General features: G+C 49.0%; 1 protein-coding gene across 1 annotated transcript in view; it reads left to right on the forward strand.

The window, feature by feature from the left end:
- Positions 1-20292, forward strand: part of SCAF4 (SR-related CTD associated factor 4) — a 915362-nt gene that overhangs the window by 68518 nt on the left and 826552 nt on the right. The window lies entirely within an intron of this gene.

The raw sequence follows: 20292 nt of genomic DNA on the forward strand, positions 1-20292 counted from the left end.
AGGCCACGCCCATTCTTAGAACACCGAACACGCCCCCAATCCGAAAAATTTGGAACCTTCCGTCTGCCATTATTTGGTTTCTCTTCCTATGAGGATGGTCTCGCTGTTCGTGGCTCCCGCTGTCCCCCCTCCCGCTGTTCGTGGCTCCCGCTGTCCTCCATGCCGCCCCCTCCCGCTGTTCGTGTCTGTCCGCTAGTAGGATACATAAATTAATTAAATGGATAGAGTAAACTTGCGGGAGGTTTGAACCGTCAATGTTTACAGTGTCTGTGCAATACTGTTTACATTCGTAGAACACGCCCTTTACAAGCTCTTGCACCAGCCTTGCATAAGCCGTGGCCGTTCTGTTGTGGCTCCCGCTGTCCTCCCTCCCGCTGTTCCCGCCCCCACCCGCTGTTCCCGCCCCCACCCGCTGTTCGTGTCTGCCCGCTAGTAGGATACATAAATTAATTAAATGGATATTGTAAACTTGCGGGAGGTTTGAACCGTCAATGTTTACAGTGTCTGCGCAATACTGTTTACATTTGTAGAACAGGCCCTATACAAGCTCTTGCACCAGCCTTGCACAAGCCTTAGCCATTCTGTTGTTGCTCCCGCTGTCCTCCCTCCCGCTGTTCCCGCCCCCTCCCACTGTTCGTGTCTGTCCGCTAGTAGGATACATAAATTAATTAAATGGATAGAGTAAACGTGCAGGAGGTTTGAACCGTCAATGTTTACAGTGTCTGCGCAATACTGTTTACAATCGTAGACCACGCCCTATACAAGCTCTTGCACCAGCCTTGCACAAGCCGTGGCCGTTCTGTTCCGGGAATTGCGTCCATTTTCCAGCTCCGCCCCATTTGTAATGGTGTTATTGTCTCAATCATGGAAATAAAAATGTGGTCGGCCATTCCGTTAAGCTTGAACTCCTCTCGAAAAACCCATGTCGCCCGGATTTTTGAGAGAACAAAAGTCATAATTTAATTAAATATTGCTCCTATTAAGAATGTGTAGAAAAGTGTTAACTACCCAAAAAATCCCCCTCCCGCGGTTCCCGCCCCCCTCCCGCTGTTCATGTCTGTCCTCTTCGGTGTCCCAGACTACCCCGCCCCCTTGTGTGCCCTAGCTGTCAGCGCCAGCAAGTGCTTCGGAAGGTCTGCCTGTTTCCTCTGTTCTTCCCTATGGTGCTCAGCCGGCGCCTCTGGGTGCGCATTGCCTATGCGTCGATGGGGACACTAATCGGAGTTTCTGCCTTCCTGGCATGAAACGTGGCTTTTGGACAGCCCTGGACGGCGGCCATGGGGGGTCTTTCAGGTAGGAAAATGTCGGGTTGAAAAAGAAAAGTAGGACATAAGGTACAGTAGGGAAGGGCCAAGTCATGGCTACAGTTGCGGGAGGAGATGGTCACAACAATATGGGGAGGGGTTTTATCAGGTAATGTGGGGGTCTAATGTCCTGGGAGATATCAGTGCTAATATTTAGCGGTCCCATGCAGTAGGGGAATTCTTCAGGTACAGTTGGCCAGGCTTTTAGATCTGCAGAAACGTTTGTTCTTCAATGCCACAGGCGAGGAAGACAGCTTAAAACAGAGGCGCTGCCAGGTACATTAGCATGAGCGAGGGTCGGAGGCCAGTACTACATGAATGTGGCGGTGAGATAGTAAACAAAAGTGTGCCAGGTGTGGGGAAGCGGTGATCACAGAATGTGGACTTTCAGGTGCAGCAAGGGTTAATGGAGATTGTTCCAGGTAGGGAAGGGAGCAGCATTCGAGTAACGGTTTGTGTCAAGTGCCACAGGTTTATGTGGCCCAAGTTGGAATAAGCAGGGTGCTCTACCGGGTATTTATTTGTAATTTTGCAATTTTTATATAGCGTGGACATGATCCGAAGGCTTCAGAGCGCTTTACAACAGTAGCAGGGTACCTGAGTTACAGCGAGTTACAGTTATGCGAGCATGCAAATCTCTTGAACATTTTATAACCAGCTCCACTTAAAGATTTACTAAGTGGAACTACAAGTTCTCCGAATATTTCTTTCTTTGGTCGACAAATCTTTGCCACTGTGTTAGAATGGAGCACAATCTGAATACATTGCTAACTGACAACATTTAATGTTTGGTCAATGATGAGTGGTTTGATTAAGATTCGAAAGCTTTATTTCTCATAAAAGGGATTAGTTTGTCTTTTTGTTCTTTTCTTCAGGTTAGACAGAAAAGTTTGTTTACTGAAATATAAACAATCATTATTCAATCAATCAAGGTTCAAAAAGCGCGGCTAATCACCCAAATGTGTGTGGCTATGTGTGTGTGTCTGTGGCTCTGTATGTGTGGCTGTAAATGCAATAGGTCATGCATTTGCGAGCTATTAAGCTATTGGCATTGTAAATGACAATCCCATTTATTTAACGATTAAGTTAGTGGCAATGTAAATGACAATGACATTTATTTATGATTTAAAAAAAAAATAAAAAATCATGAGCAATGCCAATAGCTCTACCTTTTAATAATGCCGAGACCATTGCATTGTAAATGCTTGTTCAATTCATGCCGATTTCAGTGTTTTGTCATAGATGCCCCCATATCCTATGTGTGTCACATAAGCAAATAATTACAAACAAGTACCAGAATTTTGCAGCTAACGATATCCATATGCCATGGTTGACCCTTAAGTCAAAAAATACATCTAGTATGTCTGGGCCAGCGTTTTGTCATAGTTACCCTCTCCCATATACCACGGTTATTCTCGGTTATGACAAGAATTGTGTGCTTCATTTTGCCACAGTTGGCCTCGGTGGCAAGAGTTGCCTCAAATATGCCAGCTGCATCAGTTTTCTACATTGGCCAATATGCCAAGAATTATCTCTTTTATAAAAGCATTTAAAAACAAGATTGGCGGGGCTCGCAGTGTATCTGTGATTCCGGCTGCAAATAAAAACAAATGAAGTGCCTGCTTCCATGCTTAGTTTACATTAGGCCCCCAGGTGGGCCAGGTTCCGGGGGCAATTAAAAATAAATAAGAGGGGCCAGTATTTTCTCATGGGTTCCCATTATACCAAGAATTAACTCCAGAATGTTGTCACAAATGCCTCGTGCTGAAAATTATCTCCGGTGTGATGCACCAGAATCTTGCCATGGGCGCCTCGATAAACCAAGAATGAACTTCAGTATGTAAGTTAAAGTTTGCTTGTAAAATTGCACAGTCTTGCATGCATTCCTTCTCATTCGCACTCTCATTCTTACACGAACTCTTATATTATCACTGTCACTCATTTGCATTCAATCTTACTGACTCAATTGTATGATTGGATGGAATATTTTAATTTGTCATGGTGTAAAATTTATGACCACATGTGTTATATGGGGAGGTTTTCTCATGCTTTATGGAACTCTGTGGCACAGAGGCTACCTTTTCTGTCGGAGGAAACCAGAAAGGATTTCTTGCAGGTGGTGTAAGATGGCTGGGGGGGCGGCAAGATTATCTATCAAGTGTAGCAAGGACACATCTGATTCTGTAATTAGAGCTATGGCCCAGTCGGATGCTCTGCGCAGGCATGCACGGTTGCATCCGTTTGGGTTTTCAGACCCTATGCAGGAGAGTACCAAAGATATGGTGTTCATTTATTTGGTGAAAAGGCTGTTTTCTTGGTTATTTTGCTAGCTGCAGAAGTACTGGCCTCTGTCAATTACAATTGTTTGGGTGTTTTATTTATGATGTATTGTTTGTCTGTGCCCTGTTCAGAGTTCAGTTTGATTCACTCTGGAGAAGAGTTTAGGCTCAAGAGTGATACAATGATGGCATATACTGTACTCTACGTGAGGTAATGTTTGTATGCTGTTGTGAGCATTCGAAATGTGTGTATGCGTGCACTCGTGGATCAGGAGGAGTTTGCTCAGCTTATGTGCTATTTGTCTCCTGCTTAAGTGGATAGAGTTTCACTCTGTGTAGGATTAGTTTTCTGTGGTATTTTAAATTTGTAACCCATTGGAGCTTTGGGGGCGTATGATTTGCCATTTAATGAGAGGCTTCGGTGCCAAGGCCTCTTTTAAAAAAATAAAATCATCTTTGTAGGAGAGTAGGATCTGCCTACTATGGTTACCCACACTTTTTGCTGGTGTTTCACTGTTTTTCGACTTTAGTCTGGCTAGAGCCCGGCTATTCAGGACCCCATCCTAGCTGCTTCCTCTCTAAATTGATTGCATCTACTTTAGGTACACTCCAGATTGGTTACTGGGTTATCCTTGTGAGTCTCTAGTATATGGTACCTTAGGTACCCAGGGCATAGGTACCCCAGAGGCTTACCAGGGGCTGAAGCATGTATTATGCCACCCCTGGGAAGCCTTCCAAAATGGCACCACCATAAAGCATAGAGTAAAAAAGTGGGTAAGGTGGTGCATGCACCCCTTACTAAGATATAGGTTACCTATATCAACCTTTAAGTCACCAAGACATGTAAACCTATAAGTCACTCCTATGGCAGGCCTTATCAATCCTGAAGGCAGAGTGCTTGGTTTTGTGTGAGAGGGTGCCCATGCATGAGCAGGATCCCTCTGCATTTTTGAAATCTATTCTGATGCGGTTCTGTGATGCAGCGAGACCATATACTCTTAAGTGCATTATAACCTCGTGGTAAATGCTAACTTTGGAATGGCTGCATGGAAACATGTCGTGTTTGGTGTCAAACACTTTGGTATCCTACCCCCACCGCCAGTCCTGGCGGCGGGGGTAGAATTCCACCCTTCTAGAGAGAGAGGACATGTACACACTTACCTAACCGGTAATGGTTAAAAAGAGCCCCAGCATCACAAAATGGATGCTGCAGCCACACGAGTCTGACCTCCTGCTGCTGGACGAAACTCCGACAGGGGAGGCCTGGATAATAGGTTTCCTGTCACAGGGAGGTGTAACCACCTCCCAGACAGGCTTTAGTGTATTGGGGCTGGGTGGATGCATTCATAGAATGCTTTTCAGACAGTGCTGGGGGCACACTTGGTGTCCCTGTGCATACCCCAGTTCAAACCAGTTGCAGGGGCACTCAGCCCCTGCTCTGGTGTGAAACTGGACAAATGGAAAGGGGTGTAACCACCCTCTCCCTGGGTCCTCCCATAGGTGGGACCCTAGAGCAAGTCCATCCCTAAACTTAGTAGAAGTATAGGAACCCAGTCCTTAAGACTTTAGATTATACCTGGATGAAACTCTGCAACATATATCCTGGAACTTCGACATTCTATTTCGACTAGAAGACGGAAGAATCTCCCTTGGGGTCAAGGAGTGCCTCCCCTGTTCAAACAAGCACCAAAGAAGCATCATGCCGGTCTAAATTTACAAGGCTCCTGACGGATTTGCGACTCAGGACACATACACAGACTTCCAGACTTCTCAGAGGCCGACACGAGATCACAGCAAAGCTGAGACCCGCAGCCCTCACGAGTGACGTGGAACCGTAACTCCTGCACATTTGCAAGTGCATCAGCTTTCCCAAAGTTGTGCATTGGGCTACTTGTAGTCCAAGCCCGAGCATCCTTTGCATCGAAGATTGTGGGCCTACACTCCACGAGTGTCCTGTGGACCTGCTTCTTGCATTTCCGCTCGAGGCTCCTTCGCGATCCCTGGTCCCTGGAACTCTTGAGTTTCTTGGTTGCTTCAGACATGCTCTGACTCCCCTCCAAAGGGTGAGTCTCTCAGACCTTGCTCGTCTGCACCAAAGCCAATCTTTGTAGGTTGCTGTTGCCAAGGCTTGTTGGATCCAATCCGGCTACCGACGCAGCAGCACTCCACATCCTTCGTAGGACAGCTCGAATCCAGCTCCTGCTATTCATCGACGCCTCCTGGTCCTCATGGCTGAAGAGTCGAGCTTCACCTTCTGCACCTGAAATCACCTGACATCTGTGGGCATCTGCTCATTGCCTTCCTGGTCACTGGCTAGTGACCCAGACTCTGTCCCCTCTGTTTTCAGGTTCTTCAGATCTCCAATCCACCCTTAGATCCATCCGGACACTTTCCACTTGGTCGCCTGCAGCACTATTACGCAGCTCGCCATAGAAAACGACGACGAAACCCAACATTAAAAGACACCTATGCACCCGGCTTCCCTGGATGAGGTAACCAGAGTACTCGGGGTCTCCCATGGGTATTGAGTCTAGAACTGCCTAGTTCCAAAGGGGTTTGCTCCAAGTCCATTTCCAAGTGCCCATTTGCTTTAAAATTCCAATACCAACTTTATCCATAGAAGTCAATGGTGATTCGTGGTTCAACATCATTTATGATAATCTTCAGGGTTAAGCAAACCATCTATCTTCAGGAGTCATTCATTTGATAACTTTATTTCGGTCAATGACCATAAAAGTGCAATAAAATATGTACAGGCACAAAAATAAAACCATAAGTAAAGAGAAATGTAAAAAGTTATTAAACGTTAGTTATCAAAGATAAGAAAAAATGAGAAGCAATAGACCATTATTTCTTATTAATAAAAACAGTTCTTCTCCGCCACATGCCAAGTAAGAATCGGGAGACAGCAAAAACAATGGGAGGGGCGGTATCGTAGGTTAAAACTCTGCAAGCTTGTACACATTGTCTGAAACCCAGGTTTTTACACAATGGAATAATCCAGCATTTCCGAATTTCGCTATATGCCGGACAGAAAAAGAAGATATGTACAATGTCTTCCCTACAGTAATTACAAGCAGGGCAGTTGGCCTCCATCGATTTTGCCCATCTGGATGTCAATGCCCCAATCTGTATAGAGCCGTGCCTCAATTGGATGTATAGTTTTCTTGCAAGTGGAGGCTGCACTAGGTCCAGGAACACCTCTGTCCTGAATTCGGCTTTCATCAGTAGGAACTCAGTAGACAGCCTACCCAAGGAAGTCGAGCAGTATAGCATTTTGAGGTTGTGACCTTACAGCCACCACTAGTACAGACCTTTGCATCCTCGTGCAGCTGTCCTCTGGTGTGTCCCATAGTTGGGGTAGACAAATTAGGTAGAGGAGAGCCTTTACATGTGCCAACCAGGGTATGTTGTTATTCTTTAGCTGCCCCCAAATTGTAATGAACTCTGCTCTAAAGGATGCGAGCTCCGGCACAGACCAGAGCCTTCTCCAGTAGAGCAGAGGTCGTGCAGCTACCAATTCGTTAATGGGTTCCAAGCCCAGATCCAAGTGTAGAGGTACGAGGGGCGTGCTTTGGGGAAGGGCAACCAGTTGTCGCATGAAGGCCTGTTCAACCTTCAGTAAGTTGCATACGTTCGTGTGTCCCCAAAGTTCTGCAGCGTACAAAGCTGCAGACCTGACATGTGTTTTATATATCTCAAGAGCAGGAGTAACTGGTTTAAAAGTTGAGGCTCTGTGAAATCTGCCCATGCCTCCCATAATCTGTGCAAGTCTCAGGGAAGATTTAGAAACTTGGTGGTCCCATGCAAAGTGCTCAGACAACGTGACCCCCAGGTATATAAAAGTCTTGACTCGCTCTAGTGGAGTTCCATTCAGTGTGGGATTAGGGCGGGTGTGCCTCGGGGGATTGAAAATCATAAACTTGGTTTTCTCCAAGTTGACCTCCAATCCCCGCGAGGAACAAAAGGAGACAAACCAGTGCAGGACCCGCTGGATGCCCGATGATGTCCGCAACAACAACAAAGTGTCGTCTGCAAACATCAGAGCGGGCACCCTACCAGTGGCCAGGCGCGGAGCATCGTTATCCCTAACGTGTTTAAGTTTATCTATCAGACCATTGACATACAGTCTGAAAAGAGTGGGGGCCAGTACGCAAACCCAGGAGTCATTTGAATGAATGAATGAATGAAATTATATTTATACAGCACATTCTACCCTAAGGCCTCGTAGCGCTTGTGGATTGCTTCAGATTCGCAGAGCAATTTAAGAGAACTTGCGGAAAAGGTGTGTCTTCAAGAGTCTGCGAAAGGCCAGAATGTTGGGTTCGCACCGCAGAGGGAGGGGGGGGGGGAATTATCACCGGCCTAGCGACCTGGAGTGCGCCACCTCAACCCTTCAGCCCTGATGAGTCGCGGAATCATTACATTCCCACGCGGCGAAACACGTGTCGGCTGGCTATCATGAATATTAAATGAAGATTGAAACATAAAGACATTGGTGTTCTCTCTGACAGCTGCATTTTGATCTCTTTAAGTGTCTCTTAAGGCACAGAATCTGTACTCTTTCTCTTGTTGGGTGTGTGCAATAGGCATTTGTTTGTTTCAATCCATTGTATCCAACCCCATCTGAGAACCTACACTTAAGAACAGAGCTGTTAACAGAGATAACCTCACAAATATCAATTTAGGGCTGACTGTTCCAATCCCCTCGTTCAACAAGCTGAAGTGTGGACTTTTAAATTGTAGATCTGCCAGCAAACATGCTACTGATATCTTCAATCTCATTTTAGATGACAACTTAGACATTCTGGTCCTCACAGAAACTTGGCTAAATAGCTCCTCATCTCCCATTCTCGACCTACTGGTTCCTCCCTCCCATGATCTAATTCAACTTGATAGGATTGGAAAAATTGGTGGAGGGGTAGCCTGCATTTATCGTAACTCACTATCAGTCAAACAAGCGGACTCCACTGAACTATCTTCGTGCGATTATCTTTGCATCAAGATCTCAGATTCTAAGCGCATCACTTGCAAGTTACACATATTTTGCCACCCCCAGGTGATAATTTGACTTGTATTGATGAGATTATGGAGATCATGGCATCCCAATTCCAACTCCCTAGTTCCTCATATTTTCTTGGGTGATTTCAACCTTCATTGGAATAATGCAAATGATCATTTTGGCTGTTTTAAAAAATTTCTATCAGAGCAGGAATTATCCCAATTCTGTGACAGTCCAACTCATATCAAGGGAGAGACTTTGGACCTCATCATTGCAAAAGCTAACATCATTCTACTGGAATCCATCACACCCTGCGATTGGTCTGATCATTACTGCAGCCTCTTCTCCATCAATACTGAAGTTATGCATAAAAGGGGACAACCATCAAAGTTAAAGCAATGGAAACGGAATCTACAAAATATCAATCCCATCTCCTTAGCAAACCAGTGCAACTCCGCTCTGACCCTCATGACGGACATAAGTGATGTTCATGAGCTTAGAACCTTCTACAACGACAAGATACTTGAAACTCTGGACTCCACAGCGCTGCTACAGGATAAAAATGTCTCCACTAAGATTTCCAAGCCTTGGTTCAATGAAGACCGAGACGGCTAAGAACTGCTGAACGTCTTTGGAAATCGGCTCCTAACTCTCTCAACCTGGAACATCTTAGAAAATTAAGGAATTCGTACGATAGGAAGATTCTTAAGGCGAGGGCAGACTTTTTCCGAACTCAGCTGAACCTAGCAAGCAACCGACCAAAAAAGCTCTTTGAAATTATCAAGCAACAATCTTCCAATACAACTAACTACAGTGAGTTGAATGACCTGGCCACTCCTTCATGTGACGAGCTTGCCAATTTCTTCCATGAAAAGACTAGAACTATTGAGCTAGATATCCAATCAAAGTTGACCCCTACCAACCTATGGCACTAGACCCCAAACTGGACGGTTTTTCTGAAGTTCATTCTAATTTATCAACCATGGGGAAGTTGCAAAAAACAATGCCCCCTGGCACACCTTCTCGCCAATCTCTCAACAAACTATCTACAACACTCTCCAAGCAATCAACCCTTCCAATCATTTCTCGGATCCCTTGCCACCTGCCCGTTTCAAGATTTTAAAAACCTCTATACTACCATTATGGTCTAAAATTGTAAACGCCTCCCTGACTCAAGGTGTCATTCAGGACTGTCTTAAAATAGGACAGGTCACTCCTACACTAAAGAAGGCAGACGCTTCTCCATCTGATCCTAACAACTACCGTTCTATAACCAATATCCCTACCTTGGCTAAATTATTGGAGAAATGTGTTCGAAATATGTAATCACATTGAGAACTTCAACCTCTTAGACCGTCACCAATCGGGTTTCGAAGTGGACACAGCACAGAATCTGCACTCACGCATATTATAGATGATCTATTAGTCATGCTTGATCGAAATGAATCATGCCTTTTGATACTTCTCGATCTGTCTTCCGCCTTCGATGCGGTCAAGTACGACAAGCTCCTAGCCCTATTGGAAAGAAGGATGGGCCTCTCGGGCATTGTGCTACAGTGATTCTCCTCCTTCCTGAATAACAGATCTCAAAGATTCAAGATGAAGAACTCCCTCTCGCAACCATCCATGGTCACTCTCTGTGGGCCTCAGGGAACTGCCCTCTCACCCATTCTCTTCAATTTGTTAATGGAGCCCCTGGTGAATGCTCTGAAGTCTGCGAACATTCTATATCACCTATATGCGGATGACACCCAGCTATACCTTAAAATCACCTCTCCAGATGACTTAATTGCTCTTAATACTACGCTTCTAAACATGCAAAGCTGGCTCACCAACAACCATCTGATGTTGAACACCAAAAAAACTGAATTCATTCTCATCTCACCACCAAACTACACTCCAAAGAAAGACCTCTGGTTAAAACACCTAATCTCCTTTGACTCTGTCCCCCTCATCATAGACTCTGTGAACTCCCTAGGTGTCACCATTGACAAACATTTGAATATCCGTTCGCGCATCTTTACGGCCACCAATCAATCAATCAATCACGGCATTTGTAGAGCGCGCTACTCACCCGGTAGGGTCTCAAGGCGCTGGGGGAGGAGGGTAAGTTACTGCTCGAACAGCCAGGTCTTGAGCTGCTTCCTGAAGGAGAGATGGTCTTGGGTTTGCCGTAGGTGGGTGGGGAGGGAGTTCCAAGTCTTGGCTGCCAGGTAGGAGAAGGATCTTCCTCCGGCGGTGGCTCTGCGGATGCGTGGTACGGTGGCAAGGGCTTGGCTGGTCGATCGTAGCTGGCGGGTGGGCGTGTAGAAGGTCAGGCGGTCGTTGAGGTACTTGGGGCCCAGGTCGTGGAGAGCCTTGTGTGCGTGGGTGAGGAGTCTGAACGTGATTCTCTTGCTGACTGGGAGCCAGTGCAGGTCTCTCAGGTGTCCGGTGATGTGGCTGTGTCGGGGGATGTCCAGGATGAGTCGTGCGGAGGCGTTCTAGATGCGTTGGAGTCTTTTTTGAAGTTTGGCTGTGGTTCCGGCGTAGAGGGTGTTCCCGTAGTCCAGTCGGCTGGTGACGAGTGCCTGGGTGACGGTCTTCCTGGTTTCAGTGGGGATCCATCTGAAGATCTTGCGGAGCATGCGCAGGGTGTTGAAGCATGAAGATGAGACGGCGTTGACTTGTCTGGTCATCGACAGGGAGGAGTCCAGGATGAAGCCCAGGTTGCGTGCGTGGTCTGTTGGTTTGGGAGCGGTGCCCAGGGCCGGGGGCCACCAGGAGTCGTCCCAGGCGGAGGGTGATGATCCCAGGATGAGGACTTCTGTCTTGTCTGAGTTCAGTTTAAGGCGGCTGTTCCTCATCCAGTCGGTGACGTCTTTCATCCCTTCGTGTAGGTTGGCTCTGGCGTTGGTGAGGTCGTTTTTGAGTAGATGATCAGCTGGGTGTCGGCGTAGGAGATGATGTTGAGGTTGTGTTGGCATGTGATGGCTGCGAGAGGGCTCATGTAGACGTTGAAGAGGGTTGGACTGAGTGAGGATCCTTGTGGTACGCCGCAGTTGACTTCGGTGGCCTCGGATCTGAACAGAGGGAGGCGGACTCTCTGGGTTCTTCCGGCGAGGAACAAGATGATCCACTCCAGTGCTTTCTCTCGGATTCCGATGTTGCTGAGGCGCTTCACTAGGGTGCGGTGGCAGACCGTGTAGAACGCCGCAGAGAGGTCCAGGAGGATGAGGGCCGCTGTTTCTCCGTTGTCGATCAGGGTTCTGATGTCGGTGGCTGCGATTAGGGCGGTCTCAGTGCTGTGGTTGGCCCGGAACCTGGACTGCGAGGGGTCGAGGGATCCGTTCGTCTCGAGGAAGGCGGCAAGCTGTCTGTTGACGGTCTTCTCGATGACTGTGGCCGGAAAAGGAAGGAGCGAGATGGGACGGTAGTTCTTGAGGTCGGTGGGGTCCGCCGTTGGTTTCTTCAAGAGGGCGGTCAGCTTGGCATGCTTCCAGCTCTCCGGGAAGGTGGCAGTGTGGAAGGAGGAGTTGATGATGTCTCGGAGATGGGGTGCGATGATGGCGTCAGCTTTGTTGAAGACGTGGTGTGGGCATGGGTCGGTTGATGATCCTGAGTGGATGGAGTTCATCGTGCGGGTGGTGTCTTCGGTGCTGATCGGGTCCAGTTGCAGAGGGTGGTGGTGGCGGGCGTTGGTTCGGTGGTAGGGTGCGTGGTCTGTGCGTCGAAGCTGTTGTGTATGTCAGCGATCTAGCGGTGGAAGAACGAGGCGAGTGAGTTGCAGAGGTCTTGCGAGTGAGTGATGATGTTTCCGGCGCTGGGGTTGGAGAACTCTTTGATGATGCTGAAGAGTTCCTTGCTGTCGTGGGCGTTGTTGTCCAGTCGTTCTTTGAGTGCCGTCTTCTTGGTTGCGCGGATCAGCTGATGGTGTTTGCGGGTGGCGTGCTTGAGGGCGGTCTTGTTGTCTGTGGTCTGGTCGAGCCGCCAGGCTTTCTCGAGGGTGCGGCAGTTCTTCTTGGATTCCTTGAGTTTGTCTGTGAACCAGGGGGGTTTCTTGCTGCCGCGTCTGCTGGGAGGGTTCTTTAGTGGTGCAAGGTCATTGGCGCAGGCGGTCAGCCACTTGGTGAGGTTGCTGGCTGCTTCGTTGGGGTCCGTTGTGCTGGTGGGAGTGTTCTGGTTGAGGGAGGCGGTGAGCTGTTCGGCGGTGATCTTGCTCCAGCTTCGGCGGGGAACCTGTTGTGGGTGGTGGTGGGTCGTAGTTCTTCTGAAGCTGAAGTGGACGCAGCTGTGGTCGGTCCAGTGGAGTCCGGTGGCGTGGCTGAAGGAGATGTGCTTGCTGGATGAGAAGACTGGGTCAAGCGTGTGGCCGGCGTAGTGGGTGGGGGTGTTCACCAGTTGCTTGAGTCCGAGGTTGGCGAGGCGGTGGTGTTTCGGTCGTTGTTCTCCAGGTGGAAGTTGAGGTCCCCTAGGAGGATGTAGTCGGCGGAGGGAAGGGCGTGCGGGCTGATGAAGTCTGCGATGTCTTCTCTGAATTGCGTGCGTGGTCCCTGTGGTCGGTAGATGAGGGTGCCTCGGAGGGTGGTCTTGGGGTCCGTGTGTATCTGGAAGTGCTGGTGTTCGGCGGCGGTGAAGGTTTCGTCGGAGTTAGTCGAGATGCGGATGGTGTTCTTGTGTACGATGGCGATGCCTCCTCCAGTCTGGTTGACACGGTCCTTCCGCGTGATCTTGTATCCGTCCGGGATGGCTATGGCGACGTCTGGCGCTGAGGAGGCGTTCATCTAGGTTTCGGTGAGGAAGGCGACGTCCGGTGCTGTCGCGTCGACCGCACCGTACCAAGGGAGCTAATCACAAAATGAGTATATTAAGGAAAACCCTTCCTCCCTCAGGCTGACTTAAAAGTTGCTGTACAAGCTCTTGTACCACCTAGATTAGACTACGGAAGCACCACCCTCTCTTGTCTCCCTAAATACAGGCTTGCACCGTTGAGAGCAGCTCTGAATGCTGCTGCCAGACTGGTATCTGGAACCAAAAGAAACAGCCACATCTCACAAACCTTGAAAGCACTGAACTGGTTGCCGTATGAAGCAAGAATACACCTTAAAGTGGCGTGCATGACGCACAAAGCAATTCACAACAATACAGCCAGCTACTTGGCGCTAAAGTTGGAAAAATCAGGAGGCTGCAGACAACTACGAAGTGCGAGCACTCTACTTCTAAAACCCCAATCCTTCCGGAAGAAGAGAACAGGCTGTAGAGCTTTCTCCGGGATTGCTCCGAAGATTTGGAACTCTCTACCACCCCTAGTGCGTGGAATCACCTCCCTTACTGTATTCAAAAAGGAAGTAAAAAGTCTACTAATGAACAAATTCATGTCCTAAATTGAAGTATGGGTTGTATTTGATTGTATGTCTTCATCACATCCCCTGTTGCCCCACAATTGTCTGCTGATTAATGTTTTCGTTGTATGTAGATCGGTTTTATCTTTTTCACTTTTATATATCTACCTTTAATCGATCTAGGAATTTGATTAACTGACCGCACAATGTCTAATGTATGTTGTTCTGCAGATCCTATTGCTGGTCCTTTACCTTTCCTATGTATATACTTTTCATTTTTATCTCTATTATGACAAATTGACATTTTGTTTGTGTTGACTACCTCTTCCACTTTTATTCTCCTATTGTAAAGTGCTCTGATACCCTCGTGGGTCATGTTTGCGCTATATAAGACTTTATAAAAAAATAAAAACATAAATGCATGTTAGAGAAAAATTTGAACAGCTTATCTGTGGGTTGCAGCTCCTGTCCCAGGTCCACTAGTCCCAGCACCTCGGTAAAATCGGGCATTAGTGTAGTGGATTTTGCCTTTGGCCTCAGTGGATGGCGGTCAACTGTGTCGTCTAGTGTCATATTGTAGTCTCCCCCTATTATCAGCGTGCCTTCTTGTAGTCCCGTCAACCTCCCACCCAGAACCTCCAGAGCCTGTTTGCCCCAGGCAGGCGGCAGGTAGAAATTATGTTGAGGTCTCTGCCATCCCATTGGGACTCCACACCTGCAAACCTCCCTGCGGAGTCTGCCCATACTTTATGAACCACAAGGGGCACAGACATCTTTACCAGGATTGCCGTTCCCCTCGACCCGAAAGTGTAATCGGCATGAACGGAAAGTTTGTATCCCCGCCTAGTGAGGACCTTTGTCTTATGTCCCACTAAGTGTGTTTCCTGGAGCAGTACAACGTCGGGAGAGTGTTGTTTCAAACATTGTTGCTCTATCCCCCTCTTTGTCTTTTCCCCTATCCTATTGACATTCCATGTCAACACAGAAAGTGCCCTATCTCTACCCCCCCCCAATCCCAAGTAACCAAAAAAGCGACATTTAAACGGATCATTGAGGCCATCGAGAGAGATAAAAACATCTTGTCCAGTAAAAAAAATCCCATCTGCACATACATACTTTGTAACTCCAGCCCCCCTCCTCCCCCTGCCCGTGGATTCAAAACTACCCACGCCCCAACATGGCAGAGTGCCTCTCTCCCCCCTAAAATGCTGAAAATGCCCGGGGTGATCCTGTCCCCCTCCCCGCATGTACACCTTACACTAGAATCAAAATATAGCCGTTCACTTGCAAAGTTTTCCTACACATATTCAGGTCACAGCAATAGACCCCATCAATCTACAATACTGTAATGAGTCCTCTCATGATCAAATGTCTCTCCTTGACGAGCATGGTCATCGCTCCCCTTACTTGCGATGACTGGTGGGCTCAAACGCCGCCTTCAGGCCTCCTCTGCCGGTCAGTCTTTTTCCCCCTGCTGGTCGACCTCCTCTGCCGATTTGTTGTGACCCAGTTCCTTCTGAAGCTCTCCGTTTCGTCCCCGTCTATCGGCTTTCTCGTCGCTGACTTCCCACCGTGCTACTGCCCTCCATCCATTCCCACACGGCCTCTGGAGAGTCAAAAAACCACAACTTGCCGCCCGACTCCACTCGCAAACTCGCTGGAAAGAGCATTGTGAACTTAACCTCCCGATCACGCAGCTCACTTTTCACCGCCTGAAAACTGCGACGTTGGGCCTGAACCTTGGCCTTTAAATCCGGGAAGAAAGACGCCTCGTAGTTATCGATCTTCAAGGGTGGAGCGGAACGTGCAGTCGGCAGAATAGCGTCTCTATCCCGGTAGTTGAACACCCTAGCAATAAGAGGCCTCGGGGGCACTCCCAGTTTAGGTCTACACCCCGGTACTCTGTGGGCCCTTTCAATAGAAAAATAGCTGGACAAGGTCTTAGGCTTTAGGTGCTTCATGATAAGCTCCTCTACATACAGATCTGCCGCCGGCCCTTCCGTCTGTTCCGGAACCCCTAAAATACGAATGTTATTGCGGCGGGCGCGAACTTCTTAGTCGTCAAGTTGTTGCAACATCCTTTACTGCTTTTTTGCATGTCGAGCATTTGCGTTTGGAGGTCAGACGTATCCGATTGTAGGGCACTGGTGACTATTTTGAGCTCTTTGACCCTTTCGTCCATTTTCCGAAAGTCCGCCCTAATTAGCGAAACCTCCACCGTGACCGAGCCCACCGAGGCACGCACTCCATTGATAGCCGCCATGACATCATGTAGGGTGGGCTCCGGGCTCTGCTTGGCCGCCGCCCCACCAGCCTTATCAGATTGCGGCGGGTCTCTTCTCTCTCCGGCCTTGGACCACGCAAATTTCGTGAGCTGCTTTTGAGCATTGTTGGCCTTAGGACCTCTTACTCCTGTCGCCATGCCTCCACTCCACCAGGCGGTCTCCCAAGAAAGGGCTTCAGGTAGTAGTCCGGGGGTCTGGGGCGCCCACCTGAGTGACTACCAGTGTGCTCCGCCTCTCCTGTATCTCCGCTGTTAGATGTTAGCTGTATTGGCCGGAGCCCTCGGCGAGCAGCCGCAGCCTTCAATATAATTGACTCCTCCGCCACTGTTCGGCTGGAAGGGCCACTGCTCACCGTGCATGCCACACGGCCACACCGTTCTCTTTGGGGTCAGAAGGCTGCTCACTCCTCTCCACACTCCAGTTACCACAGCCACAGATCAGTCAGATGGTGGGCAAGGGGCACTCTGCCACAACTTCGTCTGGCCAGCGTAGACCAGCCCTACCCCTTACACCATTGCAGTGCTTTGGAGAAAATCTGCTACACTCCCATACACTCGACCCTCCAGAGGCCGTACAGTTTGCAGGGCACCACCGTGGGCAAAACGACACACTACTCACTGTCTTCACTCCATGTCCAGGGTGGGAGCTATGCACAGGCCCCAGCACCACACCTTTCAGGCCCGTCCACTGTGGTACTTCCGCCGGGCCTCCGCTGCACCTCTTCACCGTCCAGGCCTCCTCACTATCCCCCGGAGCTTGCCTCAGAGTCCGCGGCAGCAACGAAGGCGTGCGCAGGTCCCCGGGCGCCCCCAGCCCTCACCTCCTCCTCAGGCTGCACATTGCCAGAGATCTCAGAATCACTCCCTCCGCTCAGGCACCACAGTCCATACCTTGCCAGCCGCCTGAATTCCGACTTCAGAAAGGCCGCAAACCGGGGCCTCGATTTACACCCTGGCGGACCTGACAATTGTCTTAGGTCGATATTAGGCTCCTCCCCTTTCCGGCCTCCGGGGCCAGCCACCTCGGTCCCGGGTAATCACCTACGTCCGGTCGAAGATCTGGCCCAGCACATCACCTACGTCCGGTCGAATATCTGGCCCGGCACTCTTCCGCTGCAGTGGCAGGGGGCCTCAGCGCCAATTGCTCCCGGTCTTGGAGCACGTCACCAGGCGCTCAAGGCCCAGGCCCCGAAGCCGGGGCCTCAGGTAATCTCGCAACACCGCTGCGATTCCTCACCCTCACAGTCCTCATCAGGCCGTCTCCCGACCCGGCGAGATCCTCTGCGCTCCTTTCTCGTACCGCACCGCGGGGGCACCTCTCACCTGCCTCGCCTCAGAGGCCACTGAATACAGATAGTGTCGCGGGTCAGAGCCTGTCTGCACTCCGCTCTCCGACTCGGAGCTGCCAGCAGGGATCCGGCCACTCTTCTGCAAGGGCGACACCAATCCTCACCAGCGTTGCCAGAGGGACCAAATTACTCCGGGGGGTGGGGAGGGGTAGGGATGAGTTTATCTGAACAGCTGTGCCATATAAACTTGTGAAGGACTCAGGATGGGGCAGGATTAGTAGCGGGAAGGCCGGAGCTCGGTCAGGCTGCGTCCATACTCGACGGCTGCAAGCCACGCATGGACACCATTGTTAACTGTCCGGGTTGGACTACTGAGCGGGCAAAATATATATGATATATATGGAATACTGCTAGACCAAAGCTGTACTTTAGGCACCTCTAGTGTTCAGGAATGCTGTACTCTTATGCCTAGTTTAATTGTCCGTGTCGGAGCAGGTAGTCAGACGGGCTTCATGCCATGAGCTTGGATCTAAACATTGAGCATGCCGTGGCAGAAGGGCCTGGGCAGTGTCCTGATGTCTTTCATGTTTCCTATGATGCCGGATGTGGTAAGGTTACTTGTGACGTATATATGGTGCCTAGGTGGTGCCTCTGGATACATCAGGTGCTGCTAGAATATCTGCTCAGCTATGTTTTGTGGGCACCAGTCACATGTATTGCAGATTGTCTTTTGGGGTCCACTACCACTGGGGGGCCTAAGAGGAGAAGCACAATCTTCTACCCACCGGCTTTCATCTCTTGTGAGCTATCAACTTCCAGACAATGAGATCTGCTCCAGAGCATCTCCTAAGTGGCACTGCATCGGTGATTCGTATTTCCCCCATCGCAGCACTACCTTAAGCAATCATGTTTGTGGCTCCTCACCAGTCTGCAGGCTTGTTACAGCTTGTTTGGGGTCTGCTCACTGCATTCTATAAGCAGTCTTCTCCGGAGAGGGCTGGGTGCAAATTGTGACTTGAGGGTCCATGCAGCTGTTGGGTGATGGGTGTTTCATCGGGCAAATTGATGATACTATTTACAAAGAAGTGTCGTATCGGCGACGTTTCGATCTCATATAATACAATTCATCGAGGCCATAATCAGAACACGTGTTGCGCCATGGACAACAATTAACAAAATAGCTTATTTTTAGTCCTTCTGCCACTTGTAGTAGAAACTCAGTTGGGGGCCATTTCAGAAGTACAATAAATCTGCTTCGTTGGGTTTTTAGGAGAATAAATCACCACTCTGTTCACTGTACTTGTCGGGAAACCGGGTGCAGCATCTTAACACTGCAAAATGAGTGCTACACCCAAATGAGTAATTTGGGTGTAGCACTATTGCAGTCCTGATCTACCATTAGTAAACTGTGGTAACCACATATTTAACTGACTGCTATAAACCCCAGGAAAAGGGCTGACAACAAAGGACTCTCTGACCATTTCCTCTCTGACCATTTGATGATTGCCATTCAGTAAGTAGTCCGAGTTGAGAATTCTGCACAGCTTGAAGGCAAGACAAGTTAATAGTGTTGAGATGAACTTAGTTGGGTTTAGAAAACCCCAGTTCCTGCTGCTCTTGGTCTGATGGGTGAAACCAGCCTCACTTGTCCACCTTCGCTTAGACTCTGGCAGTCTGGGTACAGACTTGAGCAGAAGCACCTCAGGTGTTGACAGCCATATAAGACCAATGTTTCTTTTATGACTGTATGGAGACCAGTGCCAAGTCTTTCTCCTCCAAGATCTTGATTGGCATTGAGGATATATGGGGATCGTGTACTGTGGACCCGGTTTGCTTCCACTGTTGAAATGATCTCCACACAAATCTGCAGTGACTGGCTGGCCTTGGTCTGCAGCAGCCTTGGCCTTGATGTTTGCAACAGGGAGTCCGATATGACCATAAACGAATGTAGGGTAGAAGATGTTTGTTACTAACAATGACCTAGATAAACAGTAGAGAATAATGGTTCCTCTGATCTCCTACAGTCCATCGTGGAGGTCTCCCAACGTCTGGTTCCTCCGGTCTCTCCAGCATTCGGTTTTCTTGACCATGATGGTCCTCAGGAGAATAAAAAGAGATACATCCCGAGTATGTGGCTTACTCGTTAATGTCTGTCAGCCCTTCACCATCAACTGTGCTTCATAAAAGAAAACTAAATAAAGAAACTGCATCGGGTTCCCCTAGTCTCGTGGTACAAAAGGGTTTTAGTGCCCATTAGTGAACTGTGCCACTTTAAAACCCTTGAGAATGAGCCTCACTAGCCCACAAGGTACCTCCACATCAGTGGTCACTGTAGTATCAGAGCCCTGGGTACTTGCCTAGCGCCATGGCTCGGCAAATGAGCCGTTGCAGTCAGGACCCCAGCTCCTTTCTTTAGGCGTTGTTGGCTATGCTTTCCTGCGACCTCCTTTGCTGCTTCTGAGTCGTGCTTTTGTCATACCTCTCTTCATTCTGTCTCGGGCGTGTGGGAAAGAGCCTCGTTTTGAAATGGTCACCCCCACTTGCTGTCTGGCATCTGATGCAATTTTGACTGAAGTGTACTGGGTTCCTGCTATCCAGGTCCCCAGCTCCAGATCTTTCCTTAAAATTGTACAATTATTCCCCATTCTGCAATATTTTTAGCACCCCTGTAAGTCTCTAGTAAATGGTACCCCTCGTGCCTAGGACATGGGTACTAAAGAGGGCCCCTAAGTGCTGCAGCATGTATTGTACCACCCTAAGGGACCCCTCACCACACTCCTGCAGACTACCATTACAGGCGGCGTGAAACGGTG

Source organism: Lissotriton vulgaris, chromosome 8 (assembly GCF_964263255.1).
Source record: "Lissotriton vulgaris chromosome 8, aLisVul1.2, whole genome shotgun sequence".
Taxonomy (NCBI): Eukaryota; Metazoa; Chordata; class Amphibia; order Caudata; family Salamandridae; genus Lissotriton; species Lissotriton vulgaris.